At 46.1% G+C, this 27,076-nt stretch overlaps 1 protein-coding gene and 1 non-coding gene across 2 annotated transcripts in view; one reads left to right on the top strand and one right to left on the bottom strand.

The window, feature by feature from the left end:
- The window catches only part of LOC136332033 (zinc finger protein 43-like), a 116,697-nt gene that overhangs the window by 43,290 nt on the left and 46,331 nt on the right, over positions 1–27,076 (bottom strand). The window lies entirely within an intron of this gene.
- Positions 6,722–6,797, top strand: TRNAA-UGC (transfer RNA alanine (anticodon UGC)). Its single transcript has one exon. It is a non-coding gene; the product is annotated as a tRNA-Ala (tRNA).

Raw genomic sequence — 27,076 nt, forward strand, 5'->3', positions numbered from 1 at the left:
ATAGTGATGAGGCAGGTTACAAAGAAGCTAGGAAAATTCCTTTGCAAGTAGAATTGGGAAACTGAGACTGATAACTGAACTGGCCAAGCAATTTACAGCCATATACCAAAGGTCCCCTCCCTAGATATAACATCTAGGCCTCAGCTGAATTAGAGCTCCAGCCCAAATAAAGCAACAAAACCAGGTGGGCTATACCAGGACCAGCTGCATTGACTAATAACACTCTGGTGCTGACTAATCAGTAGAGACTACAAACCATAAAGAACCCACCTGGAAAAGTTAATGAATATTCTATTGAGATCTTCTCCTAACTCAGTCTTTACAAACCCTCAAAACAAAAGGCTGAGAGCACTCTCTTTCTCCTGCTAGCACACTCCTTTTCCCCAACAGGCTTGCATCTCCTAAACTCTAAGTGTTCCCAAGAGACTTGCAGCCAGAAGAGCAATGGGCAGCGGCAGCGCATCCCAGGGTAATTGCCTAAACCTGTCTCCAAGGTCCCCTTTTTGCTACTGTTCCAGTGCAGGGTCATTTCTTTCTTGTAAGTTTTCTAGAGAGCCAAGGCAGCCTGGCCTAGGCTCTTGCCTGTACCTTCTTCTATTCTAGACCCTTGGGAAAACAGCTGTGCTAGGCTTGCTCGCTTGCACTTTGCATGATTAGTGTGTGAGCACATGGCAGAGCCCCATGAGCATAGCCTATGTATATATAAGAGTACAAGTAGTTGGACTCAGGGTAGTGTTTGGAGATTGCAAATTGTATGCCTGCCACTGTGAGCAGTTGCTTTGCTGTTTGTTTGCCTGCTGTTGTGAGAACCTGTTTTCCCTTGCCAGTGTGCTTGTCCACCACTGCAAGAATGTAAGATCATAGCCCAATGCTTTACGGCTCTGCACCTCCACTACTGTCTCCACTGCATTAGTACCAATGTGAACCTGCTGGCCTCAGTCACCAGAGATCACTGTCTTGAAGCCAAGCTCACTGGCTTAAGTAAAGATCACTTGTTCTGCTGGAAGCTCTGGTCAAGGCACATGAGAAAGCAATCATTGAACACCTAAAGTGTGCAACAAAGAATGATGCTTCTTATCTCTCTCCCTTCCCATCTGTCTGTCCCTATCTGTCCCCTCTTCTGTCTCTCTCTGTGTCTGACACCAAAAATAAATAAATCTTCAATTCTTGCCCAGGGCACACAGGAGAAGAGCCTTTTAACTCTTCCATTCTTCCTCCTCTTCTTTCTCTCTGTCTCTTCCCCTCCCGCAGACCTAGCTCCATTGGAGCAAAGTTGACCTAGGAGCCTTTGGTGGCTCCATGGCCTCCTGCTCAGGCAGTAGAATGGCTCCAGACAGGCAGAAAATTGACCCTCATGGGCATTCCAGATGGATCCCCATCGAAGACATAGGGAGTCTCTTTGCCTTCATGCTTCTCCCTTCAAAAACATAACAAAAAAATAAATAAATAAATTAGCCCTGGTCGGTTGGCTCAGTAGTAGTGCACTGGCCTAGCGTGTAGAAGACCCGAGTTCAATTGCCGGCCAGGGCATACAGGACAAGCATCCATGGTCTTCTCCATCTTTCCTCCTCTTCTTTCCCTCTGTCTCTCTCTTCCTTTCCCGCAGCCAAGGGTCCATTGAAACAAAACTGGCCCGGGCGCTGAAGATATGTCCATGGCCTCCACTTCAGGCAATAGAATGGCTTAGGTTGCAATGGAGGAATGCCCCAGAGGGGCCGAGCATCGCCCCCTGGTGGGCATGTCGTTTTGATCCTTGTCAGGAGCATAGAGGAGTCTGCCTCTCTGCCTCCCTGGTTTTCAGTTCAGGAACATACACAAAATAAAATATAAAATTAAAAAATACTTAAAATTTTTTAAAAAGATATTTTTTTCCAAAATATAAGAGAATGTTTACCTAGAAAGACACAGAGGTAGAAGAGATTGTCTTTAGGAAACAAGTTACAGAGCCAAAAGAGCAGTTTAGTTGGAAGGTAGACACAGGGGGGGGGGGGGCGGGGGAGACAGAGGTGTGCTTCCAGGAGAGAGTGCCAAAGAATTTCATTTGTAAAAGGCTCTGAAATTTTTCAGTTACCATTGATTATATTGACAGTACATTTGAGAATCATATATTTTTGCATAAGAATAAAAGGGCCTGTGGCACAGTGGATAGAGCATTGGACTGGGATGCGGAAGACCCAGGTTCAAGAACCTGAGGTCAGGCCCTGGCCAGTTGGCTCAGTGGTAGAGCATCGGCCTGGCATGCAGGAGTCCCGGGTTCAATTCCTGGCCAGGGCACACAGGAGAAGCACCCATCTGCTTCTCCAACCCTCCCCCTCTCCTTCCTCTCTGTCTCTCTCTTCCCCTCCTGCAGCCAAGGCTCCATTGGAGCAAGGTTGGCCCGGGCACTGAGGATGGCTCCATGGCCTCTGCCTCAGGCGCTAGAATGACTCTGGTTGCGACAGAGCAACGCCCCAGATGGGCAGAGCATTGCCCCCTGGTGGGTGTGCCAGGTGGATCCCGGTCGGGCACATGCGGGAGTCTGTCTGACTGCCTCCGCGTTTCCAACTTCAGAAAAACACAAAAAAACAAAAAACTAAAAAAAAAAAAAAAAAAAGACCCCGAGGTTGCCAGCATGAGTGCAGGCTCATCTGATTTGAGCAAAAGCTCACCAGCTTGATCTCAAGGTCGCTGGCTCGAGCAAGGGGTTATTTGGTCTGCTGAAGGCCTGCAGTCAAGGCACATATGAGAAAGCAATCAATGAACAAGTAAGGTGTTGCAACGTGCAACAAGAAACTAATGATTGATGCTTCTCATCTCTCAGTTCCTGTCTGTCTCTCCCTGTCTATCCCTCTCTCGAACTCTCTCTCTCTGTCTCTAAAAAAAAAAAGAATAAAAGGGACACAGGCTGGCCTGTGGTGGCGGAGTCAATAAAGCATCAACCTGGAATGCTGAGGTCACCAGTGTGAAATCCTGGGATTGCCTGGTCAAGGTACAAGAATCATCTACCAGATGAGGTTTCCCGCTTCTCTCCCCCCTTTCTCCTCTCTCTAAAAATCAATAAATAATATTTTTTTTTAAAGAAAAAGGACCAGTGTGTTTTATTTTCATAAAAACGTGGAGTGGCATACCTGACCAGGTGATGGCACAGCCGATAGAGTGCTGGACTGAAAGAGGATCCAGGTTCGAAACCCCAAGGTCACTGGCTTGAAGCCCAAGGTCGCAGGCTTGAGTAAGGGGTCACTCTGCTTTGCTGTGGCCCCCCAGTCAAGGCACATATGAGAAAGCAATCAATGAGCAACAAAAGAGCTGCAACTAGGAATTGATGCTTCTCATCTCTCTTCCTGCCTGTCTGTCCCTAGCCATTTCTTTCTCTGTCACACACAAAAAAGTGATCCTATTGATCTTCAGTAATAACATGTTTCTGTGTTTTATGTAGATTCTTTTCTTAAGAATTGAGATAGTCATACCTGGTAGGTGCTAATTTTATTCCAATCTTACCTGTAGGGAACAGACACTTTTAAGGTTAGTATCTGTCAGAGCTAAAAATCATATCCAGGAAGTCAGACCACAGAGCCTGTGTTCCTTTTTGTTTGTTTGTTTGTTTAATATTTTCTTTATTAATTTTACAGGGAGAAGAGATGGGAACGAGAATTATTAACTAATGGTGGCTTCATTTCAGTTATTCATTGATTGCTTGTTATATGTTCTTGACCTGGCAAGCTCAGGACTTTGAACCAGCTTCCTCAGTGTTCCAAGTCAACACTTTATCAACTGCGCCTCCACAGGTCAGGCAGAGCCTGGGTTCTTAATTTCACCAAGTCTCTGCTCCCACATTATACATACCTTTTAAAACCTACCTTCTTCAGTGGTAGAGTGTCAGCCTGGTGTGCAGGAGTCCCAGGTTTGATTCCCAGCCAGGGCACACAGGAGAAGCGGCCACCTGCTTCTCCACCCCTTCCCCTCTCCTTCCTCTCTGTCTCTCTCTTCCCCTCCCGCAGCCAAGGCTCCACTGGAGCAAAGTTGGCCCGGGCGCTGAGGATGGCTCCATGGCCTCTGCCTCAGGCGCTAGAATGGCTCTGGTCACAACAGAGCAAGGCCCCAGATGGGCAGAGCATCGCCCCCTGGTTGGCATGCTGGGTGGATACTGGCCAGGTGCATGGGGGAGTCTGACTGACTAGCTCCCCGCTTCCAATGTCAGAAAAATACAAAACAAACAAACAAAACAACAACAAAAAACCTACCTTCTTGGCTTGGTAATTCATCCTAAATTTCTTCCTCAGTTTATACAAATCAATACCATCATGAATAAATATATGCGTTATAGCAGACCATAATTTATTTAATTTACCTACTTCTGTGAAATATTTGTATTTCTAGTTTTTCATTTTTAAATATAATTCTCTAGAATCTGAATTAAATTGACAGATACTATCTCAATGTCCTGTTTGTGATACTGCACTATAATTTTGCTTGTGGAACCATCGGGGTAAACTGGGTAAAGGTACAAAGGATTCCTTTTGTATTACTTTTTTAAAAATAATTTATTTGTTTATTTTAAAGAGGAGAGAGAGAGAGAAAGGGGAATGAACAGGCAGCATCAAATGCCATATGTGCCTTGACCAGGTAAGCACAGGGTTTTGAACTGGTGACTTCAGCATTCAGATTCATACTCTATCCACTGTGCCACCACAGGTCAGGCTGTATTATTTCTTATAACTGCACATGAATCTATACTTACCTTAAAAAAAAAAGTCTCTAAAATATTTTCTGAATATACTTGTGTATATGTGTGTATTACAGTCGTTTGTCTTTTTAGATACATTCCAGAAAGTACAATTTTGAGTCAAAATCATATTTGTATTAAGTGCTTCTGATACGCCTGACCCAGTTGTGTTAGTACTTGGAATGACTGAAAGGACGTAGTTACCTGTACACTGCTTACAACCCAGCGAGGAAGGGGACTCTGAATGGAAGAACAAGGCACCCGCGGTCAAGGCCTGTGGTGAATTCCAGGTGATGAGGCCTGACAGGAGCTAGGAATGGGGTCAATCTCATCATGGCTGCTGGCCTCAGGTTATGACCTAATAATTATAAATGCACACTATGCAGAAATAAATAAAATTTCTTTTTTTTTTCTTTTACTTAAAAGATATTATTCATTTTAGAGAGAGAGAGAGACAGAGACAGAAAGGGGGGAGGAGCAGGAAGCATTAATTTCCATATGTGCCTAATCAGACAAGCCTGGGGTTTCAAACTGGCAACATTAGGGTGTGAGGGCGATCTGGCTGTGACATCTGTCACCCCATTGATTGCCAGGGTTGACTCGGCTGATCTGGCTGCCTAGGTATGTATCCCTTTCTTCCCTCACCGGTCCACGTGCGTCTCTCCTGAAGCTGCAGCTTGGTTGAAGAGGACAACCTTCCCCGACAGAGGAAAGGACCGTTCTCAGGTCAAGGGTGCACGAGTAACTGCGCTCCCCTCCTAGAATCTCCAAACACACTCTCAAACTGGCAGCATCAGCGTTCCAGGTCGATGCTCTGTCCATGGCACCACCACAGGTCAGGCTGGCTGTTTTATTTATTTATTTATTTCTATATTTATTCAGAATGCTCTATATGAAACTTTTTAAAAGAACCAATAACTGATGACTTTGTATATAAAATGAGTAAGTAGAAAGGACAACATAACCATATAACTTTTGTTTGAGGAATAACAGACTTTTGAATGTACTTTAATAGAAAACATCCTTTTTATTTTAGTGAGAGGAGGGGAGGCAGAAAGACAGACTGCCACATGCGCCCTGACTGGGATCCACATGGCAAGTCCATTAGGAGGCCGATGCTCTCCACATCAGGGGCCTTTTCTCCATTAGAACTGGAGTCTATTTTTAGCACCTGAGGAGGGGGCAATGGGGTCATTCTCAACTCTGGGGGCCAATTTGCTCCAGCCAATCAAGCCATGGCTGCAGGAGTGAAAGGGAAAAAGAGACAAAAGGAGGAGGAATGGAGCCAGAGAGGATCCCCTACCCTGTGTGCCCTGACCGACAATCAAACTCAGGACATTCACTCTAGCCCAATGCACTACCATTGAGCCAACTGGCTAGGGCCAACACAAAATTTTTATACCATATTACAAATAAAAAAGAAACACTAAACCCTTTGTTCATATTTTTTAAATATATATGCTTTCCATGTTACCATCAGAGTAATCTCAATTAAGAACTAATTGTAATTTTCATGTTGCTGCTCTCATAGAAATATTTTCATAAATCCACAAATAAGTCAAGAAACAATCCCTAGGATTTCCATGTGTATTAAGGAATATTTGAGATTTTTTTTTTGTATTTTTCTGAAGTTGAAAACGGGGAGGCAGTCAGACAGCCTCCCGCATGCGCCCTACCGGGATCCACCCGGCATGCCCACCAGGGGGCGATGCTCTGCCCATCTGGGGCGTCGCTCTGTTGCAACCAGAGCCATTCTAGCGCCTGAGGCAGAGGTCATGGAGCCATACTCAGCGCTTGCTCGGGCCAACTTTGCTCCAGTGGAGCCTTGGCTGCGGGAGGGAAAGAGAAAGACTGAGAGGAAGGAGAGGGGGAGGGGTGGAGAAGCAGATGGGCGCTTCTCCTGTGTGCCCTGGCCGGAAATCGAACCCAGGACTCCTGCACGCAAGGCCGATGCTCTACCACTGAGCCAACCGGCCAGGGCAATATTTGAGATTTTTAGCCATAAAGAAAGACAATAAGGCCCTGGCCGGTTGGCTCAGTGGTAGAGCGTCTGCCTTGCGTGCAGAAGTCCCGGGTTTGATTTCCGGCCAGGGCACACAGGAGAAGCGTCCATCTGCTTCACCACCCCTCCCCCTCTCCTTCCTCTCTGTCTCTCTCTTCCCCTCCCGCAGCTGAGGTTTCATTGGAGCAAAGATGACCCGGGCGCTGGGGATGGCTCCTTGGCCTCTGCCCCAGGCGCTAGAGTGGCTCTGGTCGCAACACAGCGACGCCCCGGAGGGGCAGAGCATCGCCCCCTGGTGGGCAGAGCATCGCCCCCTGGTGGGCAGAGCTTCGCCCCCTGGTGGGCGTGCCATGTGGATCCTGGTCTGGCCATGCGGGAGTCTGTCTGACTGTCTCTCCCCATTTCCAGCTTCCGAGAAAAAAAAAAAAAAAAAAAGACAATAAAATACATATAATAAACATTTATAAGAAAAGGGATGATATCACTCTCTTTGCCTTTGTATAACTCTGTAAGGCAGTTTCCACAATGTAGTCTTTTCAAATGTAAGACCAAAGCCACACTCCACCAATTCAAATCTGAACCCCCTGGAGTGAGGTGAAGGCCCAGAAATGCAAGGAGCTCAGGTGCAGGTTATCAAGGATTTTTTTTGGGGGGGGTATCTTTTTCAAGTGAGAGGGGAGACAGAGAGACAGACTCCTGCATGGACCTCTACCTACCAGAATTTACCTGGAAACCCGTCTGGACTTGATGCTCTGCCCATCTGGGGCCATCATTGTAAGTGAGCTATTTTTAGCACCTGAGAAAGAGGCTGCAGGGAGCCATTCTTAGTGCTCAGGGCCTATGCGCCTAAACCAATCAAGCCATGGCAGTTGAAAAAGGAGAAGGAAAAAAAACAAAGAGAGGGAGAGAGAGAGAGAATGACAGAGAGAGAGAGAGAAAAGAGTGCAGGGAGGGGAAGCAGGTGGTGGTGTCTCCTGTGTACCCTGGCCAAGAATCAAACCCAGGATATCCACATGCCAGGTTGACACTCTACCACTGAGCCACTGGCCAGGGCCTAATTGAGAATTTCTTATCAAAGTAGAGACTTCCAAGTATATTCACAGATTACCTATGAAAACTAATGAGTCTTGCCTGACCAGGTGGTGGTGCAGTGAATAGAGCATTGGACTAGGATGCCAAGGATCCAGGTTCGAAACTGCATGGCTGCCAACTTTATCACGGAGTCATCCAGCTTGACCCCATGATTGCTGGCTTGAGCCCAAAGGTCTCTGGCGTGAAGCCCAAGGTCACTAGCTTTAGCAAGGGGTCACTCCCTCTGCTGGAGTGCCCTAGTCAAGGCACATATGAGAAAGCAATCAATGAACAACTAAGGTGCTGCAATGAAGAATTGATGCTTCTTATCTCTCTCCCTTCCTGTCTGTTATCACTATCAGTCCCTCTCTCTGTCACGGTCCAAAAAGAAGAAAAAAAAATAGGCCAAAATAATGTAAAGCATTTTTTCTAATCACAATGGTATGAAACTAGATAAAATTTAGAAAACGAAATCTGGCAGAGACACAGACACAGAAGTAAACAACATTCTACTAAAATAATGAATGAATTAACAAAAAAATCAAAATCCAAACCACAAATTTCTAGAAAAAATACAAAAACAAAAACAAACCATAATCTGTGCCACGGGAAAGCAGTGCTGTTAATTTTTGTATGGTAATTAAATATTCTGAGAATCTGTTGAGACATGAGTGGATTTAATTGAATCACTCCTTACTTTTGGCAGAGTGGTACTTTTATGCTCCTTTACACTAAGGGTGTATGTCAATCTCCTTTTATGCAAATATCCTGTCATACACTTAGTATATCATTTTCTTCATAAAGCTTCAGACACCTTTATGTAGATTTAGAATGTGGAACTATGTTACGTAGGCAGGTATTTTTCAATAACCATTTTTTTGTTCCACTACTGCAATATTTAATGTACACTGTTTTAAAATTTGTTCATATTTCTTACACATATTTTTTTATTTTGAAGTTATTCTCTGAGGATGTAGGATACCATATTCACACTTGGCAGTCATTGTCCATAATAACTCAATCCTCATATTTCCTCCAGCTCCAACTAAGGCCACTTGCATTAAAATACAGGCACACAGAAAGCTCTGCCATGAGCTTCTTGGAGGAACATCCCATATGGATTCCTTTCAAGGCACTACCCTCTCTATTGGATGGTCAGTAAATATCGAAAATGTTGCTATCTCGCATGAAAGACTACATACTCAAGGACATTTCCAGTATCTCCACATTATTTCAGGAGTGTTTATTGTTCACAGGACTCTGAATATCTTCACTGCAACCATTATTAAAACATAATCACTTGACTACTTACATAATAATTACTATTATGTAGTAAAACAAACATTATTTACTATTTAGTGTAGCAGCAGAATCTCTGCGTTATTGAAGCCTCTATGTGCAATGAGACTGAGTATAATTATACTAACAATTCCTTCCAGGATGTGTAAATAAAGAACTGAGTGAAAAGCAGATAATTCATATTCTTTTGATGAGATGCAGGAACTGCTTACCACTCCCAGTGCACACAAAGGAAAAACTGACTACATGGTGGTTACGACTCAAGAGCTCAAAGATGCTGGCAGTTGAGAAACATGCATTATAGGCAGAAGTGTTCACCAGCCACCAAATGGTCTTACCAAAAATAAAAATATAAATGTAGGTAATGGAGGAGGAGGTATAAAAAAGAATAATGGCCTGGCCTGCAGTGGCGCAGTGGGTAAACTGTCGACCTGGAATGCTGAGGTCACTGGTTCGAAACCCTGGGCTTGCCTGGTCAAGGCACATATGGGAGTTGATGCTTTCTGCTCCTCTGCCTCTTCTCTCTCTCTTTCTCTGTCTCCTCTCTGTAAAATGAATAAACTAAACAACAACAACAAAAAAAGAGTCCTTAGACATGATACTAAAAAAGAATAATGGTCACCAGAACGAGGATGTTCTGGATAGCTCTGATCTCAGGGGATGGTCTGGCGGACACACTGGTCACATGAAGGTGTGGGACCTCCTGCTTATGCCTGTACAGAATAGAAACCATGGTTCCCCGGGCCCAAGTCAGAGTCCCGAACACAAAACACATCATGGGCAGATTGAATACTTCATATGGATTGTATATATCATTAGAGTAAACCTTAATGGAACATATCCAAAGGTAATAGTGTTTGAGATGTCTTCGGTGTTCCATCTGTCATTCACATACTCAGAAACCCTAATATTTAGCATTATGTTCAGGATCCAGCAGAGGATATTGGAGGTGTTTGTGTATTTGGCAGCTTTTGCTTTATAAAAACTGCCAAATTTTTATTTTTCATACTTCTGGTGTATTTGGTTAGACAATGGAATTAGATAATGGAATTTAAGTTACTTAACTGGTGCATTAAAAAAATTATTTTTTACATTTTTTATTGATTCCCATTTGGGGCTCATGGAATTTCCAGTTACAAACTTTTGGAGAAAAAGGAAAGTTTTACAAGTGCAGGAAAACTCATGTTCTATGCCAAACAGAAAAGCATTGACATGTGGTCCTATATTACATTTCCTACACTGCTTGTGCACATTTTTACCACGTAGAGCACATTTCCTTTGTTCTCTTAACAGGTCCTTTCCAATTCACGTCCAATGGGATCAAATCTAACACCTTCAGCTACATGGCTTTTCCTTGTTATGCTTGAACTGGGTCTTCCGGCGACTTTAGGATTGGATAAGGATTCTTTTATCATATGTGTTTCTGCAATATTGTGTCTGAAGTCTAATAATGAGATGTTTTCATGTGAAGCAGTATAAAGAGCACTGGTGTTAACAAGAGCAACATCAATGGCATTTGTAAAAAGTGAAAAATACCACTTCTTACATCTAAATTTAATGTGATACTTTCAGCATTCCAGTCCAGCTTGTCAACCCCACCCATATATTTGCTATATTGCCCTACAATGTTTGGTCTATCCACTCAACATTCTTTCTTTTCTTTCTTATAATTTCTTCTTCTTTTTTTTTTTTTCTTCCTTTTTTTGTACTTTTCTGAAGCTGGAAACGGGGAGAGACAGTCAGACAGACTCCCACATGCGCCCGACCGGGATCCACCTGGCACGCCCACCAGGGGCGACGCTCTGCCCACCAGGGGGCGATGCTCTGCCCCTCCGGGGCATCACTGTGCCGCGACCAGAGCCACTCTAGCGCCTGGGGCAGAGGCCAAGGAGCCATCCCCAGCGCCCGGGCCATCTTTGCTCCAATGGAGCCTTGGCTGTGGGAGGGGAAGAGAGAGACAGAGAGGAAGGAGGGGGGTGGGGGTGGAGAAGCAGATGGGCGCTTCTCCTATGTGCCCTGGCCGGGAACCAAACCCGGGTACCCCGCACACCAGGCCGACGCTCTACCGCTGAGCCAAGCGGCCAGGGCCTCTTCTCTTTTTCTTAAGGTTGTAGTCCTAAATAATTTGACAAAACTTTGACAGTTATTGTCATTCCAAGTCAATGCAAATATTTTATTATTTTCATAACAATAATTGTATACTTCATGTTCTTTTTCAATGTTATTAGATGTCAAGGGACACTTATTCATTCTATTATACCTCCTTAGAATATTAAAGAGCAACACTAAAAGACTTAAGAAACTGGTATTAATTCTGAGGAAACCAGAGGGTGCTTTTTATTAGAAATAACCTTTTAGAAAATTCTGGCCAGGTCGGAGGTGGAGCAATGGATAGAGTGTCAACCTAGTATACTGAGGTCACTGGTTTGAGACCCTGTACTTGCTCAGTCAAGGTATGTATGAAAAGCAATCAATCATTGAACAACTAAAAGTGAAGCAATGATGTGTCAACACTCCTCGCTCCAAGTCCCTCTCCCTCTCTTCTCTGTAAAATCCAGAAAATTAAAAAAAATAAAAAACTTTTATACCATGGAGGCTACAATCCAGTTGATCCAAACTCCATCTAGCACCATCTTCTGAATCTCTACAGCAAATAAAAGATATTAACTTTCATATTTCATTTTAAAAATTACTAGTAGTATCCTGACCAGTTGGTAGTGCGGTGGGTAGTGTGTCATTGTGGGATGTTGATGACCCAGGTAGATACTTTGAGGTTGTCAGCTTGAGCTTGGGAACACTGGCTTGAATGTAGGGTCATAGACATTACCCAATGGTTGCTGACTTGAGCAAAAAGTCCACTGGCTTAAAGCACAAGGATGCTGGTTTCAGCAAGGGTTCACCGACTCACCTGGAGGCCCCCAGTCACGGCACATAAGAGAAGAAAGCAATGAATAACTGAAGTGTCTCAACTACAAGTTGATGCTTCTTAGCTCTCTGCCTTCCAGTCTCTCTAAAAGAAATAATAATAAAAATTACTAAGGATAGACCTGATGAGAATTAGTGTTACTCTTTGCTTTGTTTGCATGAAACAATAGATATCCTTGTCACATTTCTGCATGAGAACATGACACGGAACTTGGAAAGAGGCTCTTCTGTGGTAATCATCCAGTGAATGGGTGTCTACTCAGCTGCAGATTAGAGACGGGGTGTAGGTTATGATAAGCAAGGATGTTCAATGAGGATTGTTTAGGAAAACATGTGGGAGACTGCAAGATGGCAAAGCCATTGCAGTTTGAGGCTTAGCAAAAGGCTAAGTTCCCCCTCCCACACACACACCTCCATATTGACTATGGAGCTGAGTATTTACCTCATCCCAGAACCCCACCTCACTTGTTTAGTGATGTTGCTAAACACTACGTTTTACACACATCCATATTAGCTGTGATGCTGGATTGTTTCTACTTGTCCTACCACCCACGTCTCTCAGAGACTGGAGGCAGTTTCCTTTATATCCTTTGTTTTGTGAAGTTGTAGTGCAGGGTGGAGTGTTTTCTGCACTTGGGAGAATTCTTGGGCTTTGGTAATATGACTGTGCTTTAATAATGTTGGAATCCATGGGAGTCCAAAAAGACCAGAGTAACAGGCTTTATTGAAAGGAAGAAAGGAACCCTGCCGGGCACTTCTCTGGAAAGAAGAGCACCGAAACAGACTCTGAGGCAAAAATTTATTAGGTGAGGAGAGCTTTGAGCAAGTGTGTGTTGAGTCAGCATTTCTGGTATGCTCCCTTCTGCAGTTCTATGATTTCAGCTTCCTGGAAAGTTTCTCCTTGGGGCGGTCGACCAGCTTCCCTAGAACTGTTCTGCTTCAGGGGCGATAGTAAGCAAGCAAGGGTGGGGTCATATAGACAAGTGAAACAGCAAAAGGGCAGTTGGAAGTTCTGGTGAATTCATGAATCTATCATTTCCCAACTCTGTGGTATGATTAAAAAAAAAGAGGTGAGGGGAAAAACGGGTATGAGGTTCAGGAAGGAGGTTTGTCTCGTATCAGCCATCTTCTGGAGCTACTTCCTGCTGTTATCCTTATTGAGGGCCTTCTTTGTGAACCTCTCCCTGCAGCAGTTGGAGTAGGGGTGTATTTATAGGGTTCCACATTTTTTTGTTTTGTTTTGCGAGGCAGGTTTTAGGATTGCTGTGTAGGGTTAGGTAGACTTTTTCAATTTTCTGATTGGCAAAGGTCTGCACGCGGTTCTGTAAGAAACTTGTGAACAAACATAGGAGGCAGGATCCAAAAGTTAGAAAAATAAATAGGAGAGTGAGTGGACCAATGAAAGGCAATAGTCAAGACACCCAGTTTGTGTGAAGCCACTGATTCCATGTTTATGAATTCGCTGGGCTAGAGAGAGAGAGAGAGAGAGAGAGAGAGTAGGAACAAGACAAGGAAGTGGCCAGTCCCCCTGCCCCAGACCCACTTTTGTAGAGATTCCTAAAGCGACAAGAAGAGGGATTACCTGTACAGCTCGTTTGGTCTTTAGATTGACGGGTAGTGTACTAGGAACTGGAAGAGGCTCATGGGGTGGGATTAGGTTGATATTTGGGGTGAGTTAGACTAGGGTACAGGTTTCTGTCTAATTAGTAGAGAGACACATATAGGTGTTGGTCATACACGAGTAGAAAGCCCCTGATTGGGTGAGGCAGGCTGAGAGGTGAATAGAGAATAGAAGGACAAGGGGTTGGCTTTGTTTCTCAGTTTCTGAGCTCCAGATGGTCAGGGTGGAGGAAAGAGTCGCTCTTAGCAGCAGTGGGAGTTGTCAGGATCACAGTGTGTGGACCTATCCACGTGAAAGTCAGTCCTTGGGTAATGTAATGCTGGAAGCACCTCTTGGACAGTCTTTGAACAGTTTGCTGAGTAACCTGAAAATCCTGTAAGTACTTAGGGTAAGGGTGATTACATTTCTATACTTTGTAGTTAGAGTTTAATTCCTAGTGACCACTGCTTCTATCTGGAATTAGCAGCAGGTCCCAGCCTACAATAGGCAAGGGGCATTGAGGCAAGAGGAATAAAAGAGATGCTATTCATTAAATAAAGCAACAAAATCAGATACCCATAGTAGAGATCTTTGAGGAATAAATAGTCAAATATTCAGGCAAGGCATAGTAGATGGCCCTTGTGTTTACAAGAAATGAGATCAGCTTATCTGCTACTTGGAAGAAATACCTTAGGCTCGTGAAGGATGTCCTTGGGCCTTCAGTGGCAATTCCCAGCATGCTGGGCAAGGTCAGGTCACAGGTAGCTGGAGCAGGGCTAAAAGAGACTGAGCCCACCCTCCATGGAGAAAGGGGGCAGCTTACCTTCTTCTGTCCCTTTTTTCACAACAATGATGTGTCCCTTAATGGGGCCAGGAAGCATGGCAGGCTTCACTTCAATGACTTTCTTTCCACTCTGGAGCAGGGCCCTGATAGAATCCTATGAAGGCCTTTAGGGTGCTGGAGCCTTTAAGAGCGTATGCCAAAAACTGGTATTTCCTAACTTCTTTTGGGCCTTATTTGCCTTTTTTGTTACTTCCTTGGCCATTATAGACCTTAAAAGCCATGCTCAGAAGATCTCACTGAGGGGCTTGATGAATAGAACAAAATTGGGAATCCAGGGTTTAAAGAAGCCTATTAGACCGAGGAGAGAAAGGATTTGATCTGCAGTGGTAGGTGGTTGGAGACTGCGGAAGGTCTAAGTTTGATCTAGGGTGAAACCTCAGGTGGTGAGGGTTAAGGAAATGCCTAGATTGGCTATGGACTAGGAGTGAAGTTGAGCCTCTGTAGAGAAGACTGAGATATCCCTTCATGGCAAGGAAGGTAAGAAGGGTGGTGGTGTGTCTCCTTGAGGCAGGCTGGGAGGGGCTGCAGAGGAGTACGTCATCTACATATTATGAGACTACTAGTTTTAAGATTGCATGCTGCTAAATCCTGAGCTAGTGCCTACCCAAACACATATGGGCTGTTTTTGATCCCCTGGGGTAAGTCAGTCCAGGTAAATTGCTGGGCTGCATTAGTGTCTGGATCAGTCTGGGTGAATGCAAACAGAAAATAAGAGTCAGGGTATAGAGGAATGGTAAAGAAGGCATTTTTGAGGTTTAGGATTGTGAAGGGAGTGTTGTTTGAAGAAATGTGTGACAGTAACTTATAGAGATTAGGGCTACTGGATTCAGGGGAACTCCTGCCTCATTGATTAGGTGTAAGTCTTGTATGAAGGGATAAGCCCCTGAAGGTTTTTGAACAGGAAGGATGGAGTATTGCAGGGAGAGTCCATCAGGATGAGTAAGCATGGTTTAAAAGGCAGGTAATTATTGGTTTAAGGCCTTAAAAACAGACACAATTAAGGATGAGAGAAAGGATGGATGGACAGTGTGAACAGTTTAGATGGAAAGAAGGGTCAGAATCGGCAGGAGGAAGAGGAGGATTGGTGGTGGCACCACGTGGTCAGAGGAGTCAAAAAGATTTAGAGCTCTGAGGAGACGGGAGAGGACTTGGGGTAGTGGAAGGCCGGTGGGGTTGGGGGATGGATCAAAGAAGAAAAAGACAGAGCCGCCTGTCTGTAACTGGTGAAGAGAAGAGAAGGGGCTTTCTGGAGCATGAGAGATTTGCAGAGGGACCAGAGAGGGGTACCCCAAGGGTCAGGTAGGATGGGGAGAGAGTTGGGAATCTGCAAAGAAGGAAACATTAGGGGTGGAGGGTTTAGGTGAGGTTTCTTTGGCCAAAAATAGCCTGCGTGTAGAACAAGTGGCACAGAAATTAAAGACAGGAGCGAAGGGAGAAGAAAGCTTGCAAGTAGGGAATTTCTGATGCCTTCCCCGTCCGGTGGCAGAAATTGTCACAATCTCTTAGGATATTGTAATAGTAGTAGAAAGCAACCTAGTTAGGCGCCTAGACTTTTGAGGAAGTCTGTGGAAGCAGGTCGCTCTGAGTAGAAACCTCCCAAACTGTGAACCCCAGAAAGCAGAGCGAGCATCCCGAAGGAGTAGAGGAGTCCTGAAGGAGTAGTCCCAAAGGAGTAGAGGAGTCCTGAAGGAGTAGAGGAGTAGTCTCTGAGGCCTGAGATTGGGAGGAGCCCATGTTCTGACAGGAGTCTGGTTGGATGCTTTGGACTGAGAGGAGCCCACAGTAGAGGAGACTGGTGAGAGAAGGGAGCATCCCCACCTTCAGTCACAGTTTTGAGAGGAGAAAATCTCCCTAGGAAAGTCTCAGATAAGAGGTCGTCAACCCAAGGCTGAGATCCTGGGATGTAGGAGAGGGGCCTGGCTAGGCGTGCCTAGACTTTCGTAGAAGTCCATAAAGGAGTAGAGGCAGACCACCCGTAGATATGGGGTCCGAAGTCAAAACTGTTTGACCAGGAAGGGGTGTTTTGGTCAAATAAGTTTGTAAATATGATATATATGTTTGCTCGCTTATGACTTATATTGGGTGTGGGGGACAGGCTATAAGCAGGCCAGATCGTTGTATCCTAGGTTTTGGTTTTAGGACTAAGCTTTTCCCCACATCCTTGACTGATTGTATGATCTGGGTGGTGCACTCTCATGAGGAATCCAATTATGCCTTGGATAAGTGACTTTGTATCAGAGACTTCCTTGTTTGTATATTGGATTAAGGGATTTTGGTTTTCTACACTATAAAGTGGGACAGACCAGGAGCTTGCTCACACAGTTCCTGCTATCACGATTGCAGGGGCTTCCCTGATCCCTTGCCCTTCATGGGAAGAGCTGGTTTTCTGCTTTTCCCTTGTCTTCTTTTGTGGTTTGCCTGTCTTGTTGAGACACCAATAAATAAGATGGCCCACCATCCTCTGACTCCTCCGTTTCTTTACCATCTGCCCGAATCCAATGGGAACCTGCATGGGCCAGGCGGCTGCTTTGATAGTGACAGCCATGGCTCCTGGCCTTACAACTGGTGTAGTTTGTGGCAGGATTCAGAGATTGGTATGGGGCCGCCACCCTTGATGGGTGGCATAGAGTACTGGTTGCTGCTCTGGTTCCCCATGGCTGTCCTTTTAGGGGCCATGGGCTACGTGTTTTTTACTCAAGAGGAAACCAGGAGTTCTGTGCGAGAAGCTGCCTGAGGTCAAAAGCTTCAGTGTGAATTGCAAATAGAACGGCAGAAAAGGCTGAATTGGAGCGAGCACTGGAGAAGGAATTATGGGTTCGCGAGTTGCAGTTTACCCTGGAAGCTGAACATTTTCACCGGCAGTTGTTGGAGAAACAACTGCGGATTCAAGAGCTCGAGTCTCAGCTTCCAGCCAAAAGCCAGCAGCCACAGGAGCCTAAACAGTCACCAAAGGAGCAGCAGCATCCGTGCCGGTGGACTGGCTTTGAGTCAGCGGGAGCAGGCGCTTGCGACTCCTCTTCTGAGGATGAGAAGGCTCAGGATGAAGCTGCCATACGCACACTGAGAGCCCGACCAGTGGTCGCCAAAAAGGTAAAAACCCAGCAGCAAAGTGTCTCTCAGGGGCAGCCACAGCCTTCTACCCACGTAATGGAACACTCTGTGGTCTGGTCCTGTACCCAGGCAGAGCTGATGGAGTTGGGGGCACAATTTAGACAGAAACCTACTGAATCCCTGGTAGCCTGGTTACTACGATTATGGGATATAGGGGTGGATGGCATCATGCTCTCCGGAACAGAGATGGAGAAATTGGCCGCCATTACCACACACTCTTCCTTGAGACAGTGTCTTCAGAACTGCCATGGCAATCCAGGAGACCATACCCTATTAGAATGGGTGATGGCTGTCATTCGTATGGGCTGGCAGAATGCTGGAGAATTGCCGGGGGTAATGAGTCGGTGGCAGTGCTACAGTGAGTTAGTAAAGGTCCTTCGGGAACTAGGTATGAAGAATGCTGTTTTCAATCCTGGGTCCTGTGGGCCAGACGAGGAAGTGTTTACGGCAAAAATGAGGGAATTTGTCCTTGCTAGTGCCCCGTCAGCCCTTTTTGGGTCACTTGTGGCTATACTGGGCCCCTATGTGGGGCAGCCCATCAATGCAGTCACACAGATGGTAGCAGATTTGGGAGAGCTGGAGGCCACTCGGGATCATAAAGCAGTGAAGGCTGCTGCCTATGTTGCCCCCTCAACTAGCAAGGGAAACAGGCCTGTAAAGGTTACCCGAACGCAGATGTGGGTAGATTTGATTGCGGCTGGAGCAGATAAGGGGAAATTGGATGGCCAGTCTAATAAAATTCTTTTGGAGCTTTGGTGGCAGCTTAAACCAGAACAGAAGTTCCAGCCACTGAGACGAAAGGCCCCAGCAGCTACCAATAAAATGTTTGGTGCGCGCACAGCTCGGTTACAAGATTATATGATAGAGACGGCCGAGGGAGAGAACTCCCAAGACCCATTGTACCAGTTTGAATAGGAAAAGGGCCGAGGGACCCGTCTAATGGGGGTGGGCGAGGACCAGAGGCCACACGTGGAACTGGCTATCCACTGGTCCCCTTCCAATGTACAATGGGTGTTGGCCTTGGTGGATACAGGTGCAGAATGTTCCCTCCTCTATGGGAACCCAGAGCGGTTTGCTTGGACCCCAGTGGCCATTGACGGTTACGGGGGACAAACTGTTCAAGTGAAGCCAATAACTATTCCATTGGGGATAGGAAGACTGCCTCCTAAGTCATATAAGGTGTATGTATCTCCTATTCCTGAATATATTTTGGGGGTAGATGTCTTGCAAGGACTGTGGTTGGAAACTACAGCTGGGGAGTTTCAGCTGTGGATCAGGGTCATGAAGGCCGTATTGCGGGGACACGCATCACATTCCCCTTTGCTATTACCCATCCCTCGGCGTGTGACTAACACCAAGCAGTACCACCTGCCAGGTGGTTATGAAGAAGTCACAGGGACAATCCTCGAATTAGAAAAGGTAGGGATCATCTGGCCAGCACACTGTCCTTACAACTCCCCGGTATGGCCTGTGCGCAAAGCAGATGGAACCTGGAGAATGACAGTAGATTACAGGAAACTTAATAAAGTTGTTCCCCCTTTGCACGCTGCTGTTCCCTCAATAGCTAACATGATGGATCGGCTAAGCCATGAGTTGGGTACATACCACTTTGTGGCAGACTTGGCCAATGCTTTTTTCTCTATTGATAAAGCTGCAGAGAGTCAAGACCAATTTGCCTTCAGTTGGGAAGGGAGACAATGGACCTTCACAGTGTTACCCCAGGGCTATTTGCATAGCCCCACCTTGTGTCATGGGCTGGTGGCTGCTGACCTGGCTAAATGGAAACAGCCAGAGGTAGTCACATGTACCATTATATTGATGATATTATGCTAACTAGTGATTCTCTTCCAGAATTGGAGAAAGCAGTCCCTACCCTGCTATCCCATTTGAAAGCATGTGGCTGGGCAGTCAACGAGAACAAATTACAAGGACCTGGGTTATCTGTTAAATTCTTGGGAGTTGTCTGGTCGGGTAAGACAAAAGTTATCCCTGACGCAGTTATAGATAAGATTCAAGCATACCCTGTGCCCACTACGGTAAAACAGTTACAGGAATTCTTAGGTTTGTTGGGGCATTTATGCCCCATTTGGCTCAGTTACTACGCCCCCTGTACAACCTTATTCGAAAGGGGGTTAGTTGGGATTGGACTGAGCAGGCACAAGGTTCATTTGCAGCTGCTAAGAGAGCTGTCAAGGTGGCACAGGCCTTGAATGTGTTTGATCCTGCCAGGCCCTGTGAGCTGGATGTTCATGTAACCTCAGAGGGGTTTGGATGGGGCTTGTGGCAGCGGACAGAGCACCTACGGCAACCTATTGGGTTTTGGTCCCAATTGTGGAAAGGTGCTGAAGTTCGTTACTCATTAGTGGAGAAGCAGCTGGCAGCTGTGTATGCTGCCCTCCTGGCAACTGAGAGTATTACAACCACAACACCAGTTACAGTCAAGACAACATATCCTATTGCTGGATGGGTGAGAGATTGGGCAACTAAACCACGCAGTGGTATGGCCCAAATGTCCACCCTGGCCAAGTGGGGTGCCTACTTGCAGCAACGCTGTGCTCTTAGCACCAGCCCATTGAGGGCAGAACTACAGGAAGTCTTGGGTCCAGTCACCTATGTGACCTTAGAGTCAGGTGCAACTGGGGCTCAGGAGGCAGAACCTGAAGTCAGTCCCTACCAGGAGGGGCGGGTGCCCATTCCCGAGGATGCCTGGTATACTGATGGTTCCAGCAGGGGCCAACCTGCCAAATGGACAGCTATAGCCTTCCATCTGGCCACTGAGACTATTTGGATGGACACGGGTATAGGCCAAAGCAGCCAATGGGCAGAATTAAGAGCTGTTTGGCTAGTTGCCCATAATGAACCTTCACCTCTGGTAATCTGTACTGACAGCTGGGCCATCTATCATGGACTGACCCTTTGGATTGCTACTTGGCACATTAACCAGTGGATGGTAATGCACCATCCACTATGGGGTCAGGCTATGTGGCAGGACTTATGGGAAATAGGACACCAGAAGCAGGTGACAGTATATCATGTCACAGGGCGTGCCCCTCTAGCCCATCCTGGGAATGATGAGGCAGATATGTTGGCAAGGGTGCGATGGTTGGAGACTGCCCCTGCAGGTGATGTGGTGCAGTGGCTCCACCGGCGCCTGCTCCATGCAGGACAGAAAACTATGTGGGCTACGGTTAAGGCTTGGAACTTGCCTGTGTCCTATGCAGAGGTACTTGCAGCCTGTGAGCAGTGTGCAGTATGTTCCAAGGAGCACCCTCGGAGACCACTGGTGTCACCTGGACAGATTCAGAGGGGTCATGATCCACTGACACGATGGCAGATAGACATCATTGGACCCTTACCAAAGTCAGAAGGGTACCAGTATGCAGTCACTTGTGTAGATACTGCCACCGGGCTGCTTGCTGCTTACCCTGCTTGTAACCCTGACCAGAGGGCAGTCATACAGGCTCTGGACCACCTGAGTGCTGCATACGGGCGACCGCTGGTCCTTGAAAGTGACAATGGTACCCACTTCACTGGTTCAATGGTGAGGCAATGGGCTCAAAAGCTGAGGGTGGACTGGAAGTACCATGTTCCCTACCACCCCCAGGCTGCTGGTATCATTGAGCGGTATAATGGACTCTTAAAGCAGGGACTGCGACAGGAGGGGGGCACCGGCTCTCTTACTGGATGGAAACACCGCTTATGGACAGTACCCCGGATTTTGAATGAGCGACCTCGACGGGGGAGCCCAGCTCCAGTAGAGGCCCTCCTGCATTGGACAGCTGCCCCCATTCAGTTGCAGATACGAACCAAGGACATTTTACTCAAGCCAGGTTTCGGACAACAGGGCAACGTGCTCTTGCCTGCTCTAACAGCCCTTCTTAAAGGACAACGGCTTCAATGGACTTGGCCCTGGACTGTACAGGCCCCCCATCTGAGATGGGTGGCCTTGTTGGCACCATGGGGCTGGGGGCTAGAGGTGGACCTCCAGTTAACTCCTTGGGCAACCAGCACCTGGCCACCTAAGGTAGAAGTGTATTATCCCTTGAGTGCTCAAGGGGACAGCATTTTGAAGGGCACCTTTGTAATTTCTTTATGGCCAATAATGAGTTCTCCTATTTTACTACACATAGAACCAGCAGATGCTGGTGTATTGGCCAATAAGGTTTGGTATGCCCGCTCAGGGCGGCCTCTGGTGCCAGCTATGGTGCTGTCTGCAGACAAAACTCTGGCCTGTATTCTGCCAGAGGGAAAGGATTTGCCTCTCTTGGTGCCACTGACAGCTCTCTCATTTCGCCCATAGTTTTTGATCTGTTAATCCTATTGCTGTAGTTGGTACTATTTCTGTTTATGCAATGTATCCCACTCCTTGCACAGTGACCATCATGGAAGATGCCTGTGGTTTAGATTGTAAAGCGAGCAAAAGGGGTGGAATGTTGGTCAAATAACTTTGTAAACATGATATATATGTTTGCTCACTTGTGACTTATATTGGGTGTGGGGGACAGGCTATAAGCAGGTCAGGTCGTTGTAGCCTAAGGTTTGGTTTTAGTACTAAGCTTTTCCCCACATCCTTGACTGATTGTATGATCTGGGTGGTGCACTCTCATGAGGAATCCAATTATGCCTTGGATAAGTGACTTTGTATCAGAGACTTCCTTGTTTGTATATTGGATTAAGGGATTTTGGTTTTCTACACTATAAAGTGGGACAGACCAGGAGCTTGCTCACACAGTTCCTGCTATCACGATTGCAGGGGCTTCCCTGATCCCTTGCCCTTCATGGGAAGAGCTGGTTTTCTGCTTTTCCCTTGTCTTCTTTTGTGGTTTGCCTGTCTTGTTGAGACACCAATAAATAAGATGGCCCACCATCCTCTGACTCCTCCGTTTCTTTACCATCTGCCCGAATCCAATGGGAACCTGCATGGGCCAGGCGGCTGCTTTGATAGTGCCAGCCATGGCCCCTGGCCTTACAGGTGTTTTTGGAGAGAAATTTGGAGACCAACCAGGGAAGGGGAGGGAGAAACTCCTTACCATCCTGGTCGGGCAGGGTTCAGGACAGGGTTGGACTGTCAGTCACTCAACTGCGCTCAAACAGCCGAACAGAATCAGGGAGTTAGCCCGGACGAGCTGCTGCTGTCCACAGCTTCCCTGGTTGTAAGTTCAGCTGGCAAGGGGATTGTCCAGGCAGCCAGTGCCCCGTCCCGGGTTTCAGCACCAGATGTAAGAATGAGACGGCACTCGAACTCCGGATGTGCAGGCTTTATTAGACGAGAAAGACCTGCCGGGGCAGTTCTCCAAAATAAGGGCCGGAAAAACAAACTGAGGTAAAACTTTATAGGGCTGGGGATAGCCTCGAGCAAGGGTGTGCTGGTATGTTTGGCTTTCTGGAATACTCCTCTTTGCAGTGATTTACCAGCTTCCTGGAATTCCTTTGTCCAAGGGGCTATTGTCCGGTAATTAAGGGTGGGATCAGGCAGCCAAGCAGAATAGCAAAAGGGCAGTTGTAATTCACGTATCTATCATGTGGGATTGAGGGAAAGGCCAGGCTGAGTGTAAACAAACATCAGCAGTACAACTCAGAGTCAGAGAAGAACAACACGTTAAAGGTCATTTGAAAAAGGTCAGGCACAACTCTGACCTCTGGTGGCACAGTGGATCGGCACTGAATTTAAATGCTGAGGTTGCAGGTTTGAAACCCCAGGCATTCCCAGTCAAGGCACATACAAAGCAACTATCACAGGTTGATGCTTTCCACTCATCCACCCCCATTCTGTCTCTCTTCTCTCTCTAAAATCAATAAATAAAATCTTAAAGACAAACAAATAAACAATAAAACAGAAAGACATAATAATGAACTGAGAACACGATTTTACCTGAGACCCATTGCTGAAGCCTCCTTCCCTCCTCTTCCGGGCTTCCTCCTCAGGCAACAAGGGTTTCCGGAAGTCAGTCTGGAAAGTAGAAGATATGCTGTTTACCATTATACCCACTTCCTGTGCCACAGCCACACACAGGAATGCCCTCTCTGTATGGCAAAGATGGTGACTGCTACCCACAGACAGGAGGGATTCTGGGATAGCAAACTGTTCTCAGAGACACACAAGTGGTTTTTTACTCCTGTCCTCAGATCACGCTGCCCACCTGGTCACACACACCTCAGCAGTGGGGACTTCCACTAAGTAGATGCTGCCCTGCAGGTCACAGGCCTCGTCCAGACCAAACCCACGCACAGCTGAGTCCTCTCACCCTCACCCCAAATCTCAGGCCCCAGAGCCTTGCTGCTCAAGGATGGATGCAGGTTAGAATCACCTGACATGCCATGTCTTGGTTGTTTAGAGTGTCCTCCTGAAGCTCAGAGGTTGCTGGTTCAAGCCCAGGTCAGGACACATGCAGGAACAGAGCAATTTTCCTGCCTGCCTGTCTTTTTCCCTTCCTCTCTCACTAAAAATCAATAAGTTAAAAAACAAAACAAAACATTTTTTGAATCACCCAAAGCTCTTTAAATATTAGTGAGGCTGGACTCACCCACCCAAAATATTAGGATGAGACCTTCTCAAGGGGGGCAGGTGGAAAAGAGGTAGGCAGAAAAGATACATCTACAAAATGCCTGAGCAATCCAATGTGAGGGAGAGCATTGGGTAAACAAGTGCGTTTAGTCCTTCATGCTTCTATTTTGCCTGACTGGTGCATTAGCAGAGGGCACCACCTGTGTGTGTATTCTATGTAAGGCTGTGGATACTTGCCATCAGGATAAGAGATTGCAAATCGCTGATTGCTTCTTTCTTGCTCCAGTAAATGAAATGGCTCACGATTTTCTGACTCCACATTTCCTTAAGGTCAGCCCGAATTCAATGTGAACCTGAATGGCCACAGAGTTCAAGCACCCAGAGGAGGGAAGCCAAGCACATCTGCAGCCTGTTCTATCCAATCGGGTTTTTCTGAGGCATAACAGACAGATAAGAATTATGTAAACTGAAGGAGTCCACTGTGATCCTTTGACATGCAAATATCTGTGAAATATTAGCACAATTAAGTTAATTAACACATCCAGCAGCTCACAATTAGTGCTTCTATGCACAGGTGGAGAGAACACTTCGCACATATATCTGTGGTACACTCCATGGCCAGAGCTCAGTCACTTTACTACTCTTAAGTTTGTACCTGTCGGAGGTCATAACACAAATTCCCTTAGAACACTATTGGTTACTGATGAACAGAGAGGTCAATTTGAATTTAAGAAATAAAAACGACAGCCTGACTAGGTAATGTTACATTGGATAGGGCATCAAACTGGGACACAGAGGACCCAGGTTCCAAACCCCAAGGTCGCCGGCTTAAGTGCGAGCTCATCCAGCTTGAGCACAGGCTCACCAACTTGAGTGAGGGGCCACTCGCTTGAGCATGGGATTATTGACATGACCCCGTGGTCACTGGCTTGAGCCCAAAGGTAACTGGCTTGAGCAAATGGTCACTCAATCTGCTGTAGCCCACCCACCCCCCCGGTCAAGTACATATAAGGAAGCAATCACTGAACACCTAAGGAGCTGCAACAAAGAATTGATTCATCCCTCTCCCATCAAAAATAATAAATAAATAAATAAATAAATAAATAAATAAAATGAATTTAAAAGTTCAAAAAGCAAATGTTTACTTAAAAATTTTAGGCCTGACCTGTGGTGGCGCAGTGGATCAAGCATCGACCTGGAATGCTGAGGTCGCTGGTTCAAAACCCTGGGCTTACCTGGTCAAGGCACATATGAGAGTTGATGCTTTCTGCTCCTCCCCACCCTTCTCTCTCTCTCTCTCTCTCCCCTCTAAAATGAATAAATAAAAATAATTTAAAAAGTAAAAAAAAAAAAAAAAAATTAGGGCGTGGCCAGTTAGCTCAGTTGGTTAGGAGCAACGTTCCAAAACAAGGTTGAAGGTTTGATCCCAGTCAGAGAACTCACAGGAAGCAACCAAAATGTGCACGACTAAGTAGACCAATACATGCTTCCCATTCTCCTCCCGTACTCTCTCCCTCTTTCTAAAAATCAATAAAAATTAAGCCCTGGCCAGCTAGCTTGCTGGGTTGGAACACTGCCCTGGAGCACAAAGGTTGCCAGTTTGGTTCTCCAATCAGGATACATACAGGAGCAGCTTGACATTCCTGTCTCCCTCTCCCTGTCTTGCTAAAGAAGTGAGGAAGGGTTCACTCCCTCCGATCGAGCTCCCAGTCAAGGTACATATAAGAGAGCAGTCAATGAACTAAGGTGCCGCAACAAAGAATTGATGCTGGCCCTGGCTGGTTGGCTCAGCGGTGGAGCGTCTGCCTGGCGTGCGGGGGACCCGGGTTCGATTCCAGGCCAGGGCACATAGGGGAGGTGCCCATTTGCTTCTCCACCCCCCCCTCCTTCCTCTCTGTCTCTCACTTCCCCTCCCGCAGCCAAGGCTCCGTTTGAGCGGGGATGGCCCGGGCGCTGGGGATGGCTCCTTGGCCTCTGCCCTGGGTGCTGGAGTGGCTCTGGTCAGGGCGGGGCGACGCCCTGGAAGGGCAGAGCATCGCCCCCTGGTGGGCAGAGCATCGCCCCTGGTGGGCGTGCCGGGTGGATCCCCGCTGGGTGCATGCAGGAGTCTGTCTGACTGTCTCTCCCTGTTTCCAGCTTCAGAAAAAAAAAAAAAAATTGATGCTTCTTATCTCTCTCCTTTCCTGTCTGTCTGTCCCTATCTGTCTCTTTGTCTCTGTCATAAGAAAAGAAAAATGTTGGCTTGGACAATAGCAAAAACTTTTTGAGGTTGTGAAACTGAGAAAGTATTGATGACAGATTTCTTCACTCGGTTACATTTATAAAATTTTCTTTCAATCTGAAATCTTTTTACAACATCCATATGGGAATGACACCTCAGTCCAAGGCTGTTTCTAATAAACCTGTGACCTTCATGCCTTCAACCCCATTTTTCTCTTCTATCAGTAAGGTGGGTTTTATGAGTTGCAGGCATTCTTTTGTCATTTCTTTTATCACCTGTCTGCTCACATGCAAAGTCAGGCATATTTTCCTGGATTCCCTAAAAGTAGAAACCTTTGATTACATGGCTCTCATGTCTCCCAAACATCATGGTTTAGATTTCTCTAGTATTACTGGTTTTGTTGGTTTTAATATTCTGATCACATTTGAAAAACAGGTATTTATACAATGAAGGACCATAGATATCCTATTAATTAGTTTCTAAATAAGTGTTTCATGTTGAAAAGAAACACTACAGCAAAGTCAAAATGTACTGAGCATGGTTTTGACTCTTCCCTAAGAATGAGCCACTAATTCCTAGAAATACTAATAAAAGAGGATTATTTACTAATGAAATACTGGTCACATTCAGTTCAAATAAATTTTCAAGAACCAAACCTAAATTTATTTAAATGTTTTTATTTATTGGTTTTAGAGAGAAAGAACATCAATGTGTTCCTCTTTTTAATTTTTATTTTATTTATTCATTTTAGAGAGGAGAGAGAGGGAGAGAGAGACAGAGACAGGGGGGAGGAGCG

The sequence above is a fragment of the Saccopteryx bilineata genome, chromosome 3 (assembly GCF_036850765.1).
Source record: "Saccopteryx bilineata isolate mSacBil1 chromosome 3, mSacBil1_pri_phased_curated, whole genome shotgun sequence".
Taxonomy (NCBI): Eukaryota; Metazoa; Chordata; class Mammalia; order Chiroptera; family Emballonuridae; genus Saccopteryx; species Saccopteryx bilineata.